Source organism: Geotrypetes seraphini, chromosome 8 (genome assembly GCF_902459505.1).
Source record: "Geotrypetes seraphini chromosome 8, aGeoSer1.1, whole genome shotgun sequence".
Lineage (NCBI taxonomy): Eukaryota > Metazoa > Chordata > Amphibia > Gymnophiona > Dermophiidae > Geotrypetes > Geotrypetes seraphini.
Window position 1 is genome coordinate 128,801,135 of NC_047091.1, and position 21,010 is coordinate 128,822,144.

Consider the following 21,010-nt stretch of genomic DNA (forward strand, 5'->3'; position numbering starts at 1 on the left):
GCGAATTACAGACCAGTAAGTCTCACATCAATAGTGTGTAAACTCATGGAAACTCTACTTAAAGGGAAATTAGACACGATATTGGATGAGGGAAATCTGAGGGATCCCTGTCAACATGGATTCACTAGGGGCAGGTCATGCCAATCCAATCTCATCAGCTTCTTTGACTGGGTGACAGGAAAACTAGACTCGGGAGAGTCTCTGGACATAGTGTACTTGGATTTCAGTAAAGCTTTTGACAGCGTCCCGCACCGTAGACTATTAAACAAGATGAAATCAATGGGGTTGGGTGAGAAACTAACTGCATGGGTCAATGATTGGCTGAGTGGAAGACTTCAAAGGGTGGTGGTCAACGGCACCCTCTCTGAGACATCGAAGGTGACTAGCGGAGTGCCGCAGGGATCAGTACTGGGACCGTCCCTTTTCAACATATTCATAAGGGACTTGACCCAGGGGCTTCAGGGAAAAGTAGCACTGTTTGCCGACGACGCCAAACTGTGTAACATAGTAAGTGAAAGCAATCTCAAGGATAATATGACGCAGGATCTGCTCGCGCTGGAAAACTGGTCCTCGACATGGCAGCTGGGATTCAACGCTAAGAAGTGTAAGGTCATGCATCTCGGCAGCAGAAATCCATGCAGAACATACACCTTGAATGGAGAGGCACTAGCTAGGACTTCAGAAGAACGGGACTTGGGAGTAATCATCAGTGCAGACATGAAAGCTGCCAAACAAGTAGAGAAGGCCTCGTCCAAGGCAAGGCAAATGATGGGATGTATCAAGAGAAGCTTCGTCAGCCGCAAACCTGAAGTCATAATGCCACTGTATAGAGCCATGGTGAGACCTCATCTGGAATACTGTGTGCAATTCTGGAGGCCACATTACCGTAAAGATGTGCTTCGAGCCGAGTCGGTCCAGCGGATGGCCACTAGAATGGTCTCCGGACTCAAGGGTCTCTCATACGAAGAAAGACTGGGCAAATTACAGCTCTATACTCTAGAGGAACGCAGGGAAAGGGGTGACATGATTGAGACATTTAAATACGTCACAGGTCGTGTAGAGCTGGAAGACGACATATTCGTTCCCAAGGGACCCTCGGTCACAAGGGGGCACCCGCTTAAACTTAGAGGAGGGAAATTTAGTAGTGACACCAGGAAGTACTTCTTCACAGAAAGGGTGGTGGATCAATGGAACAGACTTCCGGTGCAGGTGATCAAGGCCACCAGCGTGCTCGACTTTAAGAATAAATGGGACATCCACGTGGGATCCCTACGAAGGTCGAGCTAAGGAACTAAGTCATATGCACTCAGACTTAATGGGGTGGGTCAGTAGAGTGGGCAGACTTGATGGGCTGTAGCCCTTTTCTGCCGTCATCTTTCTATGTTTCTATGTTTCTATGTTTCTAATGATGTTTTCTTAGTATGATATTATTGATTGTTTTATTTTTATTATGGTATTTTATCTTAGACCTTTTAATTATTTATGTATCATTATTGTATTTGTGATTATCGTTTTATATTTTATTGAATCATAGATATAGGGCTCCTTTTACTAAGGTGCGCTAGCATTTTTAGTGCGCGCAGCAGATTAGTGCACGCTAACCCCGCGCTATGCGGCTAGAATTAATGCCAGCTCAATGCTGGTGTTAACGTCTAGCATGCACGGCATTGTAGCACGCGCGTTAAAACCCTAATGCAGCTTAGTAAAAGGAGCCCATAATCTTATTGTTTTGTGTTCATGAAATTTATATGTGCTTTTCAGATTGACACCTTGACCCCTGAGGCAGGTTTTCTATTTGAAGCCAAAACATGGACTTTGTACTTATACATGTGATATGCTTTAATATATGATTACATTTAATAAACTTCATTGGTTCTAAGGCTCATGTGCACAGTCCCTTCCCCACTTGTTTTCTTGTTCTGGTCACCCTTTCTTCCACATACCTCATCTCACAGAGGTGCTGTTGGACTCTACCCTCATTTCATCCTCTCCTTTTACTTGTATTGCTTTTCCTCCTTTAGAGTCCATGCCATCCATCTATTCACTTCCTCTCTGGGTGGCAATCGTTTATCTCTTTCTCACTGACTTTTGACTCCTGGCTTTCATTCTTTCTAATCTAATCTAATCTAATCTAGTCTTCAGTTTATATACCGGGTCTTATCCCGTTGGAGCTCAACTCAGTTTACAAGTGCTCAGAGACCAGAAGACACATGAAAGTAAAAAAGATAAGAAAAAAAAAGATTAGTTAGATCTATCATAAAAGTAGATATTACAATGCTGTCAATTGGTAGATTCTATGGGTAAGCCATTTAAATATTGTGAGAACAACAGAGTTTTAAGATTTTACGAAATCGTTGTAGCTGTCCTGTCAATCTAACAGAATCAGGAAGTCCATTCCAAGTCTCTACCAACTTGAAAGCAAAAGACTGACTAAGTTTCCCAACAGATTTGATTCCCTTAAAAGAAGGGAACGATAATTTATATCCCTGTATATTCCTCAGGTAGCAGGATCTGAGAGTATTCCAATGTAAAGGGACCAAAGGATCTAATATTCCATAGAGAAGTTTAAAAACAATGCATGTGCATTTGAACTGAATCCTAAAATGAATTGGGAGCCAATGAAGCTTTCTCAACAAAAGAGAGACATGATCATACTTTTGTTTCCCGAAAATAAGTTTCACCGCCTTGTTTTGTATCAACTGAAGGCGTTGTAAACTGCCCTTCTTGATACCCAGATAAACAGAATTGCAATAGTCCAATTGGGAAAGCACAGTGGACTGTACCAACACTGAAAAATGTTCCTGATGGAATAGTGATCTAACTTTTTTCAACATGCGCATGCTAAAAAAGCATTTTTTCACCAAAGAATTTATCTGCTCGTGGAATGTGAGTGATGAGTCTAGGATAATACCCAGAACTCTGGAAGAAAACTCAATGTGTAGTGAAATACCTGATTTCAATGGAACAGAGGCAGGGAGATTTTCCAACCTTGGTCCAGCACCAAAGTAATTTCATTTTAGCAGCATTCAATTTCATTTGGATGGATGTTGCCCACGATTGAAGTTTAGAAATACAACAATCTATGTTTTGAGACTAAGTTGCTGAGATCAGAGTTAACTTCCAATAAAATAAATATATCATCTGTATATGTGAATATAGGCTCTGCAGATGTGAGACAGAAACTTTTCAGTGAGATCATATAGATGATAAAGAGGATTGGCGACAAAGGGAAAGCCTGTGGCACCCCACAGCCAGGCTTCCATCTAGAGGATGTCTCACCCTCCAGATATACCTCATAGGATCGCAACAACAGGAATTTACGGAACCAATTCAGAACTACATGATTTAAACTTGAACTACTTGATCCTTTTTTGAACCTTCAACTCCTTCCCTCATTCTTGGGGATTTTAAGATCCATGATAATAACCCCTCTGACTCTTATGCCTCTGTTTCTCACTTTAACATCCTCATCTTCAGCTGTGCTGTACTACTCCAGCTCACCAGAATGGCCACTGCCTTGATCATGCATTCTTTTCAAACTGCTCACTCTAATTTCTCCACTTCAGTTTTTCCTCTCTCTAATCATCATCTGATAACTTTCACACTTAATCATGCTTCCCCCGTTCAGTCCCATCTAATCTTTGCCTATACATTTAGGAATAAGAACATAAGAATAGCCTTACTGGATCGGACCAATGGTCCATCTAGCCCAGTAACCCGTCTTCGCAGAGGCCAATCCAAGTCACAAGTACCTGGCAAAAATCCAAATAGTAGTAGCATTCCATGCTACCATTCCATGTTTGTCTCAACAGCAGACTATGGACTTTTCCTACAGGAAATTGTCCAAACCTTTTTTAAAACCATTTACATTAGCTTGCTCTCACCACATCCTCTGGCAACGCATTCCAGAGTTAAAATATTCTCTGAGTGAAAATTTTTTTTTCCTCCTATTGGTTTTAAAAGTATTACTCTGTAACTTCATCGAGTGTCCCCTAGTCTTTGTAAATCTTGATTTAGTAAAAAATCAATCCACTTGTACCTGTTCTACACCACTCAGGATTTTGTAGACTTCAATCATATCCCCCCTCAGCAGTTTCTTTTCCAAGCAGAAGAGCCCTAACCTTTTTAGTGTTTCCTTATACGAGAAGAGTTCCATCCCTTTTATCATCTTGGTAGCTCTTCTTTGAACCTTTGCTAGTGCCACTATATCTTTTTTGAGATAAGGAGACCAGAACTGAACGCAATACTTAAGGTGAGGTCGCACCATGGAGTGATACAGAGGCATTATAACATTCTTAGTCTTGTTAACCATCCCTTTTCTAATAATTCCTAGCATCCTGTTTGCCTTCTTGGCCACTGCTGCACATTGGGCAGAAGGCTTCAGCGCATTGTCTACAATGACACCCAGATCCTTTTCTTACACACTGACCCCCAAGGTGGTCCCTAGCATCCGATAACTATGATTTGGATTATTCTTCCTAATGTGCATCACTTTGCATTTGTCTACATTGAATTTCATAAGCCATTTGGATGCCCAGTCTTCTAATTTCCTAAGGTCTTCCTGTAGTTTTTCATAGTCTGCATGCGCTTTAAGAACTTTGAACAAAGACTAGGAGACACTCGATGAAGTTACAGGGAAATACTTTTAAAACCAATAGGAGGAAATTTTTTTTTCACTCAAAGAATAGTTAAGCTCTGGAACGCATTGCCAGATGTTGTGGTAAGAGCGGATAGCATAGCTGGTTTTAAGAAAGGTTTGGACAAGTTCCTGGAGGAAAAGTCCATAGTCTGTTATTGAAAAAGACAGGGGGGAAGCCACTGCTTGCCTTGGATCAGTAGCATGGAATATATCTACTCCTTGGGTTTTGGCCTGGTACAAGTAACCTGGATTGGCCACCATGAGACCGGGCTACTGGGCCTGATGGACCATTGGTCTGACCCAGTAAGGCTATTCTTATGTTCTTGTGTAGTGTCATTTGCAAATTTAATCACCTCGATCATAGTTCAATTTCTAGATCATTATAAATAAGTTATTAGCACCAGTTCCAGCACAGATCACTGCGGCACACCACTATTTACCCTCTTCCACTGAGAAAAATTACCATTCAACCCTACCCTCTGTTTTCTGTCAGATAACCAGATCTTAATCCACAATTGAACATTGCCTCCTATCCCATGGCTCTCTTATTTTCTCAGGAGTCTCTCATGAGGAACTTTGTCAAAATCCTTCTGGAAATCTATATACACTACATCAACTGGCTCACCTTTATCCCCATGTTTATTCACACCTTCAAAGAAGTCAAGCAAATTGGTGAGGCCTGACCTCCCTTGGCTGAATCCATACTCACTCTTCCCCTCTTCTATAAAGCCGTGCGGTAACGGTCCTGAAGCCCATGAGATTTAAAGGGCTTTGGGGCTGTTGCTGCGCGGCAGCCACTAGCACGGCTTTGTAGAAGAGGGGGGGGGTGGCTGTCTCATTAAATCATGTTTGTTTACATGGTCCATAATTTTATTTTTTATAATTGTTTCCACTAATTTCCCAAATCTCCCTTGGAACCCCTTTTAAAAATCGGTGTAACATTGCCACCCTCCAATCTTCAGGTACTACAGACAATTTTAACAACAGATTACAGATCACTAACAGCAGATCAGCAATTTCATGTTTGAGTTCTTTCAGTACTCTGGGATGTATTCCATCCAGTCTAGGTGATTTATCACTCTTTAACTTGTCGATTTGGCTTAGTACATCTTCCAGGTTCTTTCCAGATTTCTTTCAATTCCTCTGCCTCAGCACCCTTGAAAACCATTTCCAGTTCAGGTAGATTTCTTATATCTTCTTCCATAAAAACTGAAGCAAAGAATTCATTCAGTCTCTCCACTATGTTTTCTTCCCTGACCGCATCTTTTCCTCCTTGATCATCCAAAGGTCCCATGGATTCCCTCATAGGTTTTCTGCTTTTGATGTACCCAAAAAATTTATTACTATGAGACTATTGACTCTTACACTATTTCATTTCTCTTATTTATTTATTTATTTGGTTTTATAGTCTGTCCTCCCAGAAGAGCTCAGAATGGATTACAGAATTACGTACATAATATAGAAAGGGATACAGAGTTACATGCATATTATAGAACAGGTTACAATTACATATTTGATAACATTCCTTGGTTTGCGGTTACAGGTGCAGGAAGGTAATACATGGTGTTAGAGATAAATATGAATATCCAAATCTCTGCTGCTTGGTGCATATTCCCTTCCCACTAAAGCTTTTACCCAAACTATGGGCTCCTTTATTAAAGCATGGTAAATGTCTCTACTGCAGTCCGGCGAAGCAACTGCTCTGATGCTCACAAGAATTCTATGAACGTCGGAGCAACCACTCCATCAGACCACAATAGAAACCTCCACCGCAATTAAGTAAAACCCAGTGTAATTTCATGAAATTGATTTCTCACCTATGTGGATTATCAGGTGATTTTTAAGGTGTGCCTTCTGTCTGAAGCACTTACCACACTCAGTACATGAAAATGGTTTTACTCCCATATGGCTCCTCTGGTGTATTGTCAGTGCTCCCTACCCACTGAAGCTTTTACCACATTCAGTACATGCAAATAGCTTCACTACTGTGTGGATTCTCTGGTGTATTATCAATGTCCCTTCTCACTAAAGCTTATCCCACACTCAGAACATAAAAATGGCTTCATGCTTGTGTGGATGATCTGGTGTCTTGTGAGGTGTGCCGCTTTTACCACTTCTCATCCACTATGTTACCCAAGTCTGTCAATGAGATTCTCTCTTCCTATAACACTATTCTCTCCTCTTCTCTGGACACTCTCTTAAGTTTTGCCATATGGGGACAGACCAAAATTCCATCAAGCCCTGTATCCTGTTTCCAATAGTAGCCAATCCAGGTCACAAATACATGGTAAGATTCCAAAAGAGTAAAACTGCTTATAGAAATAAACAGTGGATTTTCCCATCTTAATAATGGCTTATGAACTTTTCTCTTTGGAAATTATCCAAACCTTTTTAAAATCCTGCTAAGCTAATTGCTTTTACAACTCTGTCAATGGGGCCATATCTTCCTATCTCCTCTACTCTGGACACTCCCACTCCTCCCGCTCTCCATTCTGTAAGGCACACCAAACTCCAGTCTTGACTGACCTCTTTCACAGGCAATCACTTTTTGCTATTGGGATTTCTTCTCTTTTGTTTTTTTAGATATTCTAAATACAAGCTTAATTACCGGTTCTTTTCCTGATCTTTGGAAGCGCTCAGTCATTCATCCATTGCTTAAGAAACTTTTGCTGAATAAATCAGATCCCACTAGTTACAGGCCTATTTCTATCTTATCATTTGCATCCAAACTTTTAGAAAAAGCATGGTGTCTCAGGAATTCAACAAATGCATTCCAAACATTTCAATCTGGATTCCATTAAAGGTTCTGCACAGAGACACTGTTAGTAAGAATGCTGAATGAGATTATAGTTCACAGAGAAAACCACAGAGACATTATGATTATTCAACTAGATGCTACTGAAGCTTTTGATGTGAATGATCATTTGCTATTATTATTGCCAAGATTTGTAGAGCAAACTGATATTTCATTCGTATTTCTCCAATAGAACATTTTAAGGATCAGTTAATGACCCTCTTTCTCAGTCATGTCCTTCATCTTTGGTGTCTTGCAAACTTTACATTATTTAACATTTTTCTTTCATCTATGGCATTGTTAATCCAGAATATTGGATTACATTCCCATTTTTATGCAGACAATTTTCAACCAGTATTCATGAAGTTTTAAAAAATATAGAGGAAAAATTGGAAAAGATCAAGAATTGGCTGAAAGACCATTATTTATTCTTGAATCCTGCCAAATGTGAAGATCTTTGGCTCTCTAATTCAGGCCCTCTTTTTATTATGTAAATTGGCAATCTTCCTATGCATGAGGGAGACCAAATTCCTGGAAACCACGAGGGACTGTTTCATGGAGCAGCTGGTCACGGAACCAACACGGGGAGATGCCACTCTTGACCTAATCCTCAACGGGCTAGGGCAGGGGTCTGCAACCTTTAAGACATAAAGAGCCACTTGGACCCGTTTTCGAAAAGAAAAAAAAACTTGGAGCCGCAAAACCATTATAAAACAAATCTAACACTGCATATATTGTTTCTTATCTTAATGCTATATACAGGATCACTAAATTGAAAATAAAATCATTTTTCCTACCTTTGCTATTTGGTGATTTCATGAGTCTCTGGTTGCATTTTCTTCTTCTGACTGTGCATCCAATCTTTCTTCCTTTCTTTCAGCCTCCTGTATGTTTCCTCTCCTCCAGACCTCATTCTCTCCCCCAACTTTTTCTTTCTGTCTCCCTGTTCCCCCTTCTTTCTGTCTCCGTGCCGTCCCCCAAGCCACTCGGTTTGCTGCCACCGCAATCGGGGAACAGCCCCCAAGCCACCGCCGTCCCAAGCTTTCCCTGCAGAAGTGTTGCGCTGACCAGCATTCCGCTCCCTGACGTCAATTCTGATGTAGGAGAGGAAGTTCCGGGCCAACAAGGCATTTCTCCTCATTCCATCCAGCCTGAGCCCCATCTCTCCTTGATCCAGCATTTCCCTTCTGTGTCTGTCAGAATTACCATTCCACCTATTTTCCAGCATCCCCCTTCTTTGTGTCCATCTCACCTATATCCCTATCTCACCACTTTTTCAGAATCTTCATTTGTCTCTGTCCTTGTCTTTACCCCATGTTCACCATTTGCCCTTTCAATGTCTTTATCTCCCCCCCACACACACACTTTTTCAGTATTACTTCTATGTCTCTATTTCACCTCCTCTTCATGTTCCCTCTGTATCTCTATCCTTATTCAGTAGGTCCTGCTTACCCTTTCTCTTCTTTGTGTCACTATCTCCATTTTCAGCTTTCCCCCCCTTTTCCTTTGTTACTGCACCCTGTAGCTAGAATCTTTCCACCCTCCCTCCACTCAGGCCCAGCCCAGTATGAAATATTTCCTTTTGTTTCCCTCTCCTCTCTCTTTCTCTCTCTCTTCTGCTCCCTCACCCACGAGTCCTGCATCTGGCCCTCTCCCTTCTACCTGCACCTGGCAACACCCCCCTGCTCCGCGGCTCTCTTCAGAAACTTGTCAGCAGCGGTGATCAAGACAAGCTACCGACATCGAGGCCTTCCCTCTACGAGTCCCGCCTTTGTGGAAAAAGGAAGTTGAAACAAGCGGGACTCGCAGAGGGTAGGCCCCGACGTCAGAAGCTTGTGTCGATCGCTGCTGCTGAGTTGCCGAAGAGAGCCGCGGAGCAGGGGATGTGGCCGGAAGCAGGTAGAAGGGAGAGGGAGATAGGAAGGCTGTAGATCTCCGGAGCATGACACCGACCCCGGCCAGGATGATTTCTTTTTCAGACGTGCACCTTACAAGTCCGGCGTCGCGGCGGGAAATAGCCACGCTGAGCAGCGAGCTCAGCACTACACAGATGAAAGCCTTGCTTGCTGATTGGTCCGGCGGCACGGCGGGGCGGGGCCGCCGGACCAATCAGCAAGCAAGGCTTTCATCTGTGTATGTGCTGAGCTCACTGCTCAGCATGGCTATTTCCCGCCGCGACGCCGGACTTGTAACTGCATGCCTGCGTGACACACTACCGGAGCCGCAGCAAAGGTGGAAAAGAGCCGCATGCGGCTCTGGAGCCGCGGGTTGCCGACCCCCGGGCTAGGGGGACCTGCAAAGGAGGTGGCGGTGCTAGGACCCCTAGGAAACAGCGATCACAACATGATCCAGTGCAAGCTGGAAATTGGATCATCAAAAGTGAAAAGAACCACAGTGACAGCACTCAACTTCAAAAAAGGGAATTATGATGGCATGAGGAAAATGGTGGGAAAGAAACTCGACGGCAACGTAAGGAAGATGGAGTCTGTAGAAAAAGCCTGGTCCCTACTCATGGGCATGGTGCAAGAGGCACAGAACCTGTACATCCCCAGATTCAGGAAGGGGTGCAAAAAAAATCGAACAAAAAACCCAGCATGGATAACAACTGCAGTGAAAAAGGCGATAAGTGACAAGAAAGCATCGTTCAAAAAATGGAAAAAGGACCAAACAAAGGACAACCAAAAGGAGCACAAAGAACACCAAAAGTAGTGTCACCGTGTGGTGAGGAAAGCTAAAAGAGAATATGAGGAGAGACTGGCGGGGGAAGCAACAAACTTCAAATCGTTCTTCAGATATGTGAAGGGGAAGCAACCGGCAAGGGAGGAAGTGGGGCCATTGGATGATGGAGATAAAAAGGGAGTGGTAAAGGAGGAAAAAGAGATAGCTGACAGGTTAAATAAGTTCTTCACGTCAGTCTTCACGAGGGAGGACACATCCAATATTCCGGAACCGGAGGACATCGTAAATGGGGATCGGGATGAAAAGCTGGTCCAACTAGAGGTAAGCCAAGAGGATGTCCTCAGGCAGATAGACAGACTAAAGAGCGACAAATCGCCAGGTCCGGACGGCATTCACCCAAGGGTACTCAAGGAACTAAGGAACGAAATAGAAGAGCCACTTCGCCAAATATGTAACCTATCCTTAAAAACTGGAGAGATCCCGGAGGATTGGAAAATTGCAAATGTCACGTCCATCTTCAAGAAGGGTTCAAGGGGGGACCCGGGAAACTACAGGCCGGTGAGCTTGACCTCGGTCCCGGGAAAGATGATGGAAGCACTGATTAAGGACAGTATCTGTGAACACATAGAAAACAATGGACAGCTAAAGTCGAGCCAGCACGGCTTCTGCAAGGGTAGGTCATGCCTCACAAACTTATTGTACTTCTTTGAGGGGGTAAACAGCCAGGTGGATAAAGGGGAATCCATTGACATCATTTACCTTGACTTTCAAAAAGCCTTCGACAAGGTACCGCACGAAAGACTGCTTAAAAAGCTGTGGAAACACGGGGTGCAAGGGGAGGTCCACCGATGGATGAAAAACTGGCTGGCAGACAGGAAACAGAGGGTTGGAGTAAAGGGCCATTACTCAGACTGGCATTGGGTCACGAGCGGAGTTCCGCAGGGGTCGGTGCTGGGACCGCTCCTGTTCAATATATTTATTAATGACCTGGAGGTGGGAACAAATTGCGAAGTTATTAAATTTGCGGATGACACCAAACTCTACCGCAGGGTTGAAACCATGGAAGACTGCGAAGATCTGCAAAGGGACCTAACGACGCTAGAAGAATGGGCCAAGAAATGGCAAATGAGCTTTAACGTAGGGAAATGCAAGGTCATGCATGTAGGGAAAAAGAACCCTATAAAATGGGGGGATCACTGCTAGGGGTAAGTAACCTTGAAAGAGACCTGGGAGTGATGGTAGACACATCTTTGAAGGCGTCGGCACAGTGCGCCACAGCCTCAAGAAAAGCAAACAAAATGTTGGGTATCATTAAGAAGGGTATCACAACCAGGACAAAGGAGGTCATCCTGCCACTGTATCGTGCAATGGTGCAACCGCATCTGGAGTACTGTGTCCAGTACTGGTCGCCGTACCTCAAGAAGAACATGGCGGTACTTGAGGGAGTCCAGAGAAGAGCAACTAAACTGATAAGGGGTATGGAAAACCTCTCATATACTGACAGACTGAAAAAGCTGGGTCTGTTCTCCCTGGAAAAGCAGAGACTTAGAGGAGACATGATAGAAACCTTCAAGATCCTGAAGGGTATAGAAAAGGTAGACAGGTTTTTCAGATTATGGGGAACCACAAGTACAAGGGGACCCTCGGAGAAATTAAAAGGGGACAGATTTAGAACAAATGCCAGAAAGTTCTTTTTCACCCAGAGGGTGGTGGATACTTGGAACGCGCTTCCGGAGGCTGTGATAGGCCGGAGCACGTTACAAGGCTTCAAAGAAGGTTTGGATAGGTTCCTAGAGGATAAAGGAATTTAGGGGTACAGATAGGAGTAGCGGTAGGTTATAGGGATAGTCTGGGACCATTGCTCAGGCAATGGGCCTGATGGGCCACCGCGGGAGTGGACCGCTGGGCGAGATGGACCTCTGGTCTGCCTCAGCGGAGGCAACTTCTTATGTTCTTATGTTCTTAATAGAACATTTTAAGGATCAGTTAATGACCATCTTTCTCAGTCATGTCCTTCATCTTTGGTGTCTTGCAAACTTTACATTATTTAACATTTTTCTTTCATCTATGGCATTGTTAATCCAGAATATTGGATTACATTCCCATTTTTATGCAGACAATTTTCAACTGGTACTCATGACGTTTTAAAAAATATAGAGGAAAAATTGGAAAAGATCAAGAATTGGCTGAAAGACCATTATTTATTCTTGAATCCTACCAAATGTGAAGATCTTTGGCTCTCTAATTCAGGCCCTCTTTTTATTATGTAAATTGGCAATCTTCCTATGCTTCTGAAGGATCCAATAACATCTTTAGGAGTAATTTGGGACTCTTAGTTAATGTTTTCTTAGTATATTTCAAAGGTTATAAAATCTTCTCTCTTATCTCAGGAAGATTCATGCATTAAAGCATTTATTAGATTCTCATTTGATTACGACTCGGTAATTCATTCTTGGTTTACTTTCCCCAACATCAGGCAAAATGTTTACAGCTGATCCAGACTACTGCAGTTAGTTGTCATATAATGTTAAGTACAAAAATCATAAAACACCTTTACTATAGGAACAACTCTGGATCCCTGTGAGAAAATGTATAAAATTTTAAAATTCTTTTAATAGCACACAGGGCTTATTACTCAGGGACTCCAGAATATTTGTTGTTACCTTAACAGCCTTCTTGTGCTGTGAAATTCACATAAAGAATGCCAGATGTACATCTCACTATTACCCCCTTATAATTTTTTATGGGCCCCCCATAACCTACTATACCTACCTGTTTACCACCCCAATAACCCTTATTGCTACAAGTGACACCTATGTGGCTGTAGTGTAGGGTTTTGGTGGCCTCACATTTTCTACCATAAATGTAGTGGTTAGAGTGGCTTATGTGCCTGGCTTCTCCTCTCTGGTTCTCTAGCCCACCCGCCAGGTTACTTAAGACACCTTCATGATGCTTTACTAGGCTTTCCCACACCAACTGCTGCTGTTCTAGAAACAGGTATGTACTGTTTCATTAAGATCTTTATGGGGTGGGAGGGGGTAGTGTCCACTGGAGGAGTGGAGGGAGGGTCCTTACTTAATCCCTCCAGTACTTATCTGGTAAGTTCCATCTAGGACATCCTGGGAAAGGTTCGATTATCACCATAAGATGTCTAACTCAGTGTTCTTCAACCTTTTTACACCTATGGACTGGCAGAAATAAAATAATTATTTTGTGGACTGGCACTGGTCCACAGACTGGCGGTTGAAGAGCACTGGGCTAAATCGTGGGCCAGACCCCACCCATCTCTCCCCAGACCCCGCCTCCATAATAGTACTAATTGTAACACTATTTTTCCATTCATTTTTCATATATACACACAATATAATCTTATTAACAACACATAATGATTAACCACAAAATTCAACTACACAAAGCACACTGTATGCTTCTGAACATTCATTCCTACCAGAACAGATTACCCCTATGCAAATACGGGACCACAAATTAAAATGACTAATATATTCAAACGAATCCCTAAGATTCAAGACTGCATGCAATACAACCCCATAGAAAAAGAAATACATTTCTTCCTGAACAATGCAAAATATAGACAGCAGATGAAACTTCTCAAATTGAAAATAAAATCATTCTGCCTACCTTTGTTGTCTCCGTCCCTCCATGTGCCATCCCTTCATTACGGCAGTTGGGTGAGGCTGGGTATCCTCTCCTCTCTTGTTTACAAACAATGCCTTGAGAAAACCACTAAAGTGTTAACTTTAAAAAAAAGTTGTATAACTACCGCTGAGAGAGAAAAATAATAGCCAAGTACTCACTCCACTTACAGCCAACGGCCCACAAGGACTCCCCCGCGGAAACTAGACTCCTTCTCCTCCCAGCACATGGAAACCATCACAACTCCCATTCCTGTCTTCTCATTGGCTCCTTCTCCTCCCAGCGCATCCAATACCATCACAACTCCCACTCCTGTCTTCTCATTGGCTGATCTGCGATCCCACAACCAATCTGCAACTAAAAAAACGCTGATCCACGGTCCCACAACCAATCTCTCCCTCACTCCAACCCCTCCGGGGGAAAAGGACAGTTTTGGATTTCGCCGGCCCTGCACGGACTGGCAGGAAATTTTTGTGGCGCTCTGTTTTCCTTGATCTTGCCGGCCCTGCACGGACCGGCAGGAAATTTTTGTGGGCCGGCGGTTGAAAAACTGTGGTCTAACTCATCAAAAGCCCGCCCCAAGCCTGCAAATAGGATGCCTCCAAACACAACTCTGGATGCACAGTGGGCAAAACACCTCGCTAGACGTTCAGAAAGTTGGCTTTGAAAATCGGCACTTGGACATCCCAGCGATTAGGATGTCCAAGTGCCGTCTTATGACAGTTTTTGGACATCTTTATTTTTTGGTTATGAGCCCCAATGTGTTCATGAAAATGGTTGATTTTTATTTATGATGTATATCAAACGATTGTGATTTGAGGCTGCCTGGAACAACTATTGGTTGATTGTATAAAAGAGAGAGTATAGTTTCATGATAGTGCATAACACAGGATATTCCATACCCTTTTGTTTCTCAGTATTAACCAATGTTTTATTATGATGTTTATTAGTGTTCTATACATTCCATCCTTCTGTTTTTATTATGTCAAGTGTTGTTTTGTTTTTCTCAATCTGTTTTAATGTAATGCACAAAGGGCGATATAACAAATCTACTGAAATAAATAAAAATAAATAGCAATAGACACAAGTCAGGCCCAAATAAGTGTATGTCTGTCTGGACTTCTGTGTATACTGTCATTGTTCAGATACACTTCTTGCTGGTACAATGGGTTCTTCCAGGGGCAGACCTCCTTCTGCCCCTCATGGTCACATTTCTGAAAGCTCAGGTTATAACTAAGCAGCATTTATGGCTAAGCCACAAATCTCCAGGCCTTTGCTTGCAAGGCTGTGGGTCTGATTCCTAGGAAGCACAGGGGACTCTATCCTCAAATGGGACAAAGGATCCCTATAAAGATCTTTCTCTGTTTGCCTACTGAAAGCTGAGAAGTGTTGTTAAACATGTATGGCTGATACTCTATACTAGCTTCCACAAAAACAAGAAACTAATGCTTCACTTTCCACTTTAATTTTTAATGAGACCAGAACAAATTTTAATACTTACTAAAATGCATGAGTGATATGTGGATTGTGGAAAGAGCAAGCATCAAAGAAGGGGATGGGTGTTGATGCTGGGAAATAAAAGGAAGACGGGTTTGGATGGGCAAGTGTACTGCATTAGGAGGGTCTGTCCTGCAATTTACTTTGAAAAAAAAAATCTAATACAGATTTTGGGGCTGCCCATTGTTTTCTGTTAGTGCTGTGTGTTGCCATGTAAAAAAAATCAGTGTTTGATTGCCAATATTGGTTTCTCCTCATCTCCCTAGAGAAAGAATCCTGGCTACTGCATGCCAGGCTAGAGGCGACTATGATAAAATGAGGAAAATGGTTAAAAAGAAGCTAAAAGGATCAGTTGCAAAGGTTAGGACTGTAATCCAGGCATGGTTGTTATTTAAAAATATCATTGTGAAAGCCCAGATCAGATGTATTCTACATATTAACAAAGGTGGAAATGAGAGCCGGAATGGTTAAAAAGTGACGTGAAAGAGGCTATTAGAGCCAAAAAATCCTTTAAAGAATGGAAAAAGAATCTGAATGAAGAAAATAAGAAAAGACACAAGCACTGGCAAGTTAGATGCAAAGCATTGATAAAGAAAGCTAAGAAAGAATATGAAGAGAAACTTGTCATAGAGGCAAATGCTCATAACAATTTTTTTAGGTACATCAGAAGCAGAAAAGCTGTGAGGGAAACCATGGGACGGTTGGATGATCAGGGAGCAAAAGAAGCACTCAGAGAAGATAAGGCCATAGCGGAGAGACTGAATGAATTCTTTACGGAAGAAGATGTAAGATCTACCTGAACCAGAAATGGTTTTCAAGGGTGATGATGCAGAGGAACTGAAAGAAATCTTGGTAAATCTGGAAGATGTACTAAGCCACATCAACAAGTTAAAAAGTGATAAATCACCTGGACCAGATGGTATACATCCCAGGGTACTATAAGAACTCAAACATGAAATTTCTGATCTGCTGTTAGTGATCTGTAATGTGTCACTAAAATCATCTCTAGTACCTGAATATTGGACGGTGGCCAATGTTACACTGATTTTCAAAAAGGGGTCCAAGGAAGATCAGGGAAATTACAGACCGGTAAGCCTGACTTCAGTGCCAGGCAAAATGGTGGAAACAATAAAATAAAATTGTGGAACACATAGACAAATGAGATAGAGTCCCAGCATGGGTTCAGCCGAGGGAGGTCTTGCCTCATCAATTTGACTTCTTTGAGGGTGTAAATAAACATATGAATTTGTATCTGCTCCTTTTTATATCAGATTTTCCTGAGAACACGTACTCCAGTACTCCACTGCTGGTGCTCTTGTCCTGTGCATTGTCCTGTGCATTCTCTAAGAGACCATGCTCTGTGGGAAGTGCTACCAGCACTATAAGCTGAGCAGGAGTCCTCTGCCATTGGGGTGCTGTTTCAATATTACATTTTCAGTAGCAAGGAGCAGGCAAACTCTGTAGGAATCCAGGGAACCTGCCTGTCCCTAGTGATAGATAACACAATATTGAACGCCCCTCGCCCCCTCCCCTCCTACACACACACTGGTAGCAATGCCTTTGGAGGACACTTGCTCAGAGGAAATAATGGCTACCAGTATGCCCATAATTGTTTTGTGGGGTGTGCTGTTAGTGCACCCTGAGAGTCAGTGCTCAGCAAGATGCACTGCCAGGGTGCATGAGTATTAGTGTTCTGCGGAGTTCACTACTATTAGTCAGAAATCAGTGCTCTGTGGAGTGCACTGCCATTGTTCCCATAGAATCTGTGTTCTGTGAGTTGTATTAACATTACCCTGAGAGTCTGTGCTCTATTGAGTAGATTGCCAGAGTACCCTACTCACTTATTCTATCAAAATTAGATTACTGTAACAGCATCTTAATAGGACTTCCAAAATCAGTTCTGCGGGTTTTATACGACCCAGAACACAGCAATCCATCTTCTTTCTCATGCTTCATGTTTTGATCATCTTACCCCTTTGTTTATTCAGCAACACTGGCTTCCCATGACTTTTCGTCTTCAAGTCAAGATTCTGGTTCTGACACTTAAGTCATTAAACTGTAATGCCCCAGTCTACTTATCCACTCTTATCTGGCCTTAGTGTCCTTCTAAGGCCTTACACTTACTAAATGATTGGCACCTCCATATGCCTCCAGAACGTGCAATTCACTATGAGAACACCAATAATCGGGGGGGGGGAGGGGGGAGATATTTCACCTTCCCTGTGAAACTTTTTCCTCAGCATTGTCCACCTTGAATCCACTTATCTTAAATGTAGATCTCTTTTGAAGACTTATCTTTTTTAAAAATCCTTTAATGTTGAACTGGATAATATAGATGCCATAAGGTTTTACTAGAATTACAGTCTGTATTGGGTTTTTAAAATTTATTGTTATCCTTTAAAGATTTGTAGTTCTTTTCTTACATAACATAACTTTATTCTTCTATACCGCCATAATCAAATGACTTCTTGGCGGTTTCCAAGGAAGAAGACTGGACAATCAGTGAATTACAAATAAATTAAAATATAACAATTTTCTTAAATATACTCAATATCAGATTATCATGACTATAATATCCACATTTTAAGAAATAAATTTATCAAACAATGCTGACTTAATTTGTTTTCGAAATACACCATAAGACAGCATAGCTCCACTAATGCAATTACCCAACCAGGACTGCTGCTTACTTGCTTGAAATGCGAGAGTCCTATCCAAATAGGTCTTGTATCTGCAGCCAATGATTTCTGGATAAGCAAATAAATTGCTACTCCTAGTTGTCCTCATTGAGTTATGCAACACCAAGTGAGATAAAAGGTAAGTTGGGTCTAATCCCCAAATCTTATCTTTTGCGATTTTTATTATTGTAAACTGCTCTGTTATTGCCTAAGGAAGGGCGGTATTTTTATTTTTATTTTTTTAAATCAGAAAAACTGCACAAAACACACTTTTAACTATACAATTATTACATTAAACAATCATTTTCTCCCATTCTCATCATTCATTCTTAATTTTTATTATTTATATACATATGATGTGATTACAAATTATAAATAAATAATTTAACTATTCAAAAGACATTAAATAAAATTAAACTACTGTATAAACCACTGCTAGTGTGCCCAGAGAGTCCGTGCTCTTTGAAGCATGCTGTTGGTGTCCCAAAAGTCATTGTTCTTTGTGATACTTTGCCAGTTGTCTGAATGGTAATGCTCTATGGCAGGGGTAGGGAACTCCGGTCCTCGAGAGCCATATTCCAGTCAGGTTTTCAGGATTTCCTCAATGAATATGCATTGAAAGCAGTGCATGCAAATAGATCTCAGGCATATTCATTGGGGAAATCCCGACTGGAATACGGCTCTCGAGGACCGGAGTTCCCTACCTCTGCTCTATGTATGCGCTGCCACTGTGCCCTGAGAGTAAGTGCTCTGTTGGGTACACAGTATAAGAACTTGCCCTTTTTTTTTCACCTGCCCTGGGGACCCACAGCTAGTCAATGCATGCAAAGTTTCAAGTTTATTCAATAATTATCCAAGTGGTGTACATGATTCTAAAACTAAAATTATAAAATTAAAAGGTATTCACAATAACACGTAGAGAGTATAGGAAAAAAAAAGGGGAGAGAAGCACAATATTCAATAAGATAATCACTATGGATAAACTGAAAACTTGACTTGTTAGGGGACCTGCAGGGAAAATTTTGATCTTGGCTTTGAATTAACCTGCATTCCTTTGTTCCTTCCCCCCCCCCCCCTCCAGGTTTTGCATGACCTATAGTTGTGCTCATGGAGAATGTGTACAAGTTTCAAGTTTATGAAAAGATTTTTTACACCGCTTATTCAGGTTTCTAGGCGGTGTACAACAATATTAAAAGAGATATCTTTAAAAGGGACAAAACAGATTAAGGTTAAAATATTATACAAGACAATGTTGGGTTAATCTATATATAGGACACATGTACATAGGACGCATGTATATAGGACAATGTATATAGGACATGTATATAGGACAATGTTGGGTTAATCTATATATAGGACACATGTACAGACTGGAAACCATTTGGAAAGAAGGGCTGAACTACAATTTAGAGATAAAGCACACTTAGGGGTAGAACAATAGGTAGGGGAGGGACTTTAGTTCATTTAGTCCTAAGAAGGACAGGTTTATCCGAAAGCATCCTCAAACTGTACTGTACATGAATTATTTTAATTGGCCCAAGTTAGGAGATTAACGTATTAATGTCCCAGCTTTAATTACCTATTGTGGGGATAGGCTTGGGTACCCTAACCATACTAAGTGAGTGATATAAGGCAAGAGGACAGAACTGGAGCTTCCTACTGCAGCTCTGACACTGGTTTGCTAGGATAGAAAGAAGGACCAGTTAATAGAACCCCTTGCACTGGCGCTGGATGCGATAAGGGATGACGAGGAAGCCTCCTTCCTCCCCTCTCCGCGCGAACCATACGCTCTGTTAATGGTCAACAAATCTATAGCACGGCTTCAGCTTACGTTTCATGGTACAAAATGAATAAGAAAATATCATTTCATCACGGAAAGATGCATTTCCCTGAGCAACCAAACTGCCTTCTCCCGCCCTGTTGCAATACGAAAGCCCATACATAGTACATAGCACATCTTGCTCGTGCTCGCCATTGGCAGTCAGCAAACAAGGGCTGTCTTTAGGACTGGTAAGGAGAGGGTTAAGGAGGAGAGCCGCGCACGGATTGACAGCCTGCCCGTCGCTATCCCCTTCCAGCCGCAGCGTCTTATGCTTGATGGAGGGGGGACAGAGCGCGCGGAGTCGGCGGAGCTGTCCCCAGCGGTGGTGCTGAATGCTGCGGCCGCTCGCACGCTCCAGCTATGCGGCTCTAGGCTACGGCCATGAGCTCTTCCATCGCCAAGAGCGAGTCCAAGACTTCCCTGCTGAAGGGAGGAGGCAAGGGCGCATCGGGGGAGCAGCCTAGGAGCCGAGTTAAGGATCAACAAGAGGTCGAGGCCAGCTGCAGGAGACCTCTCTGCCACCCAAAAGCCAGGGAGAATGGAGTGACTAGGACTAAAAATCCCAAGTCACATGGAGCAATAGAGAATGAGCAGGGGATATCAAGGGGTCCAAGGCAAGTTAAAGTGTCTGAACAGCCTGATCCTCAATCTCTTCCATCCATCTCGACACTGTCATATCACCAGACGTACCAGCACCATCTTAGCAATCAGAGCCAGTTCCATCCTGAGCTCCAGGCTAGCACAGCAACTGCAGAACAGGAACAACTGGAGGTAGATTCTTCACCAGGACATGGAAACAGTTTGAATAAGGGTTCCTTGAAGACTGCATCTTTGGAGTCCAAATCCAACATCAGAATCTCTACCAAGTCGAGTAGTAGCCAGCAATTATTGGAGCCAGGTCCATTGATTCCACATCTTCATCCTGTCCTTAGCTCAGTGTTTGGCCAGGTAAGCAACCAAGTATCTGCTCTCTTGTGTTCCTATACGATTTAAAATTATATGCAAAGGGATTATCTAACTTACTGAAGGTCAAGGAAAAGACCTGATCATATTTGATACTGGATCTGTACATCTGGGAACAGAGATTTTAAATAGCTCTACTCGGCTAGAGATTTGGTCTCCTACAGTAGGGGGTTTAACCTTTTCCTATCATGTGTCCCGGATGATGGGACATTCCAAAAATGTCATTGCCATCGTATGTCCCATACTAATAAAGAGCCAGGAACACAAAATATTTGAATTTACAG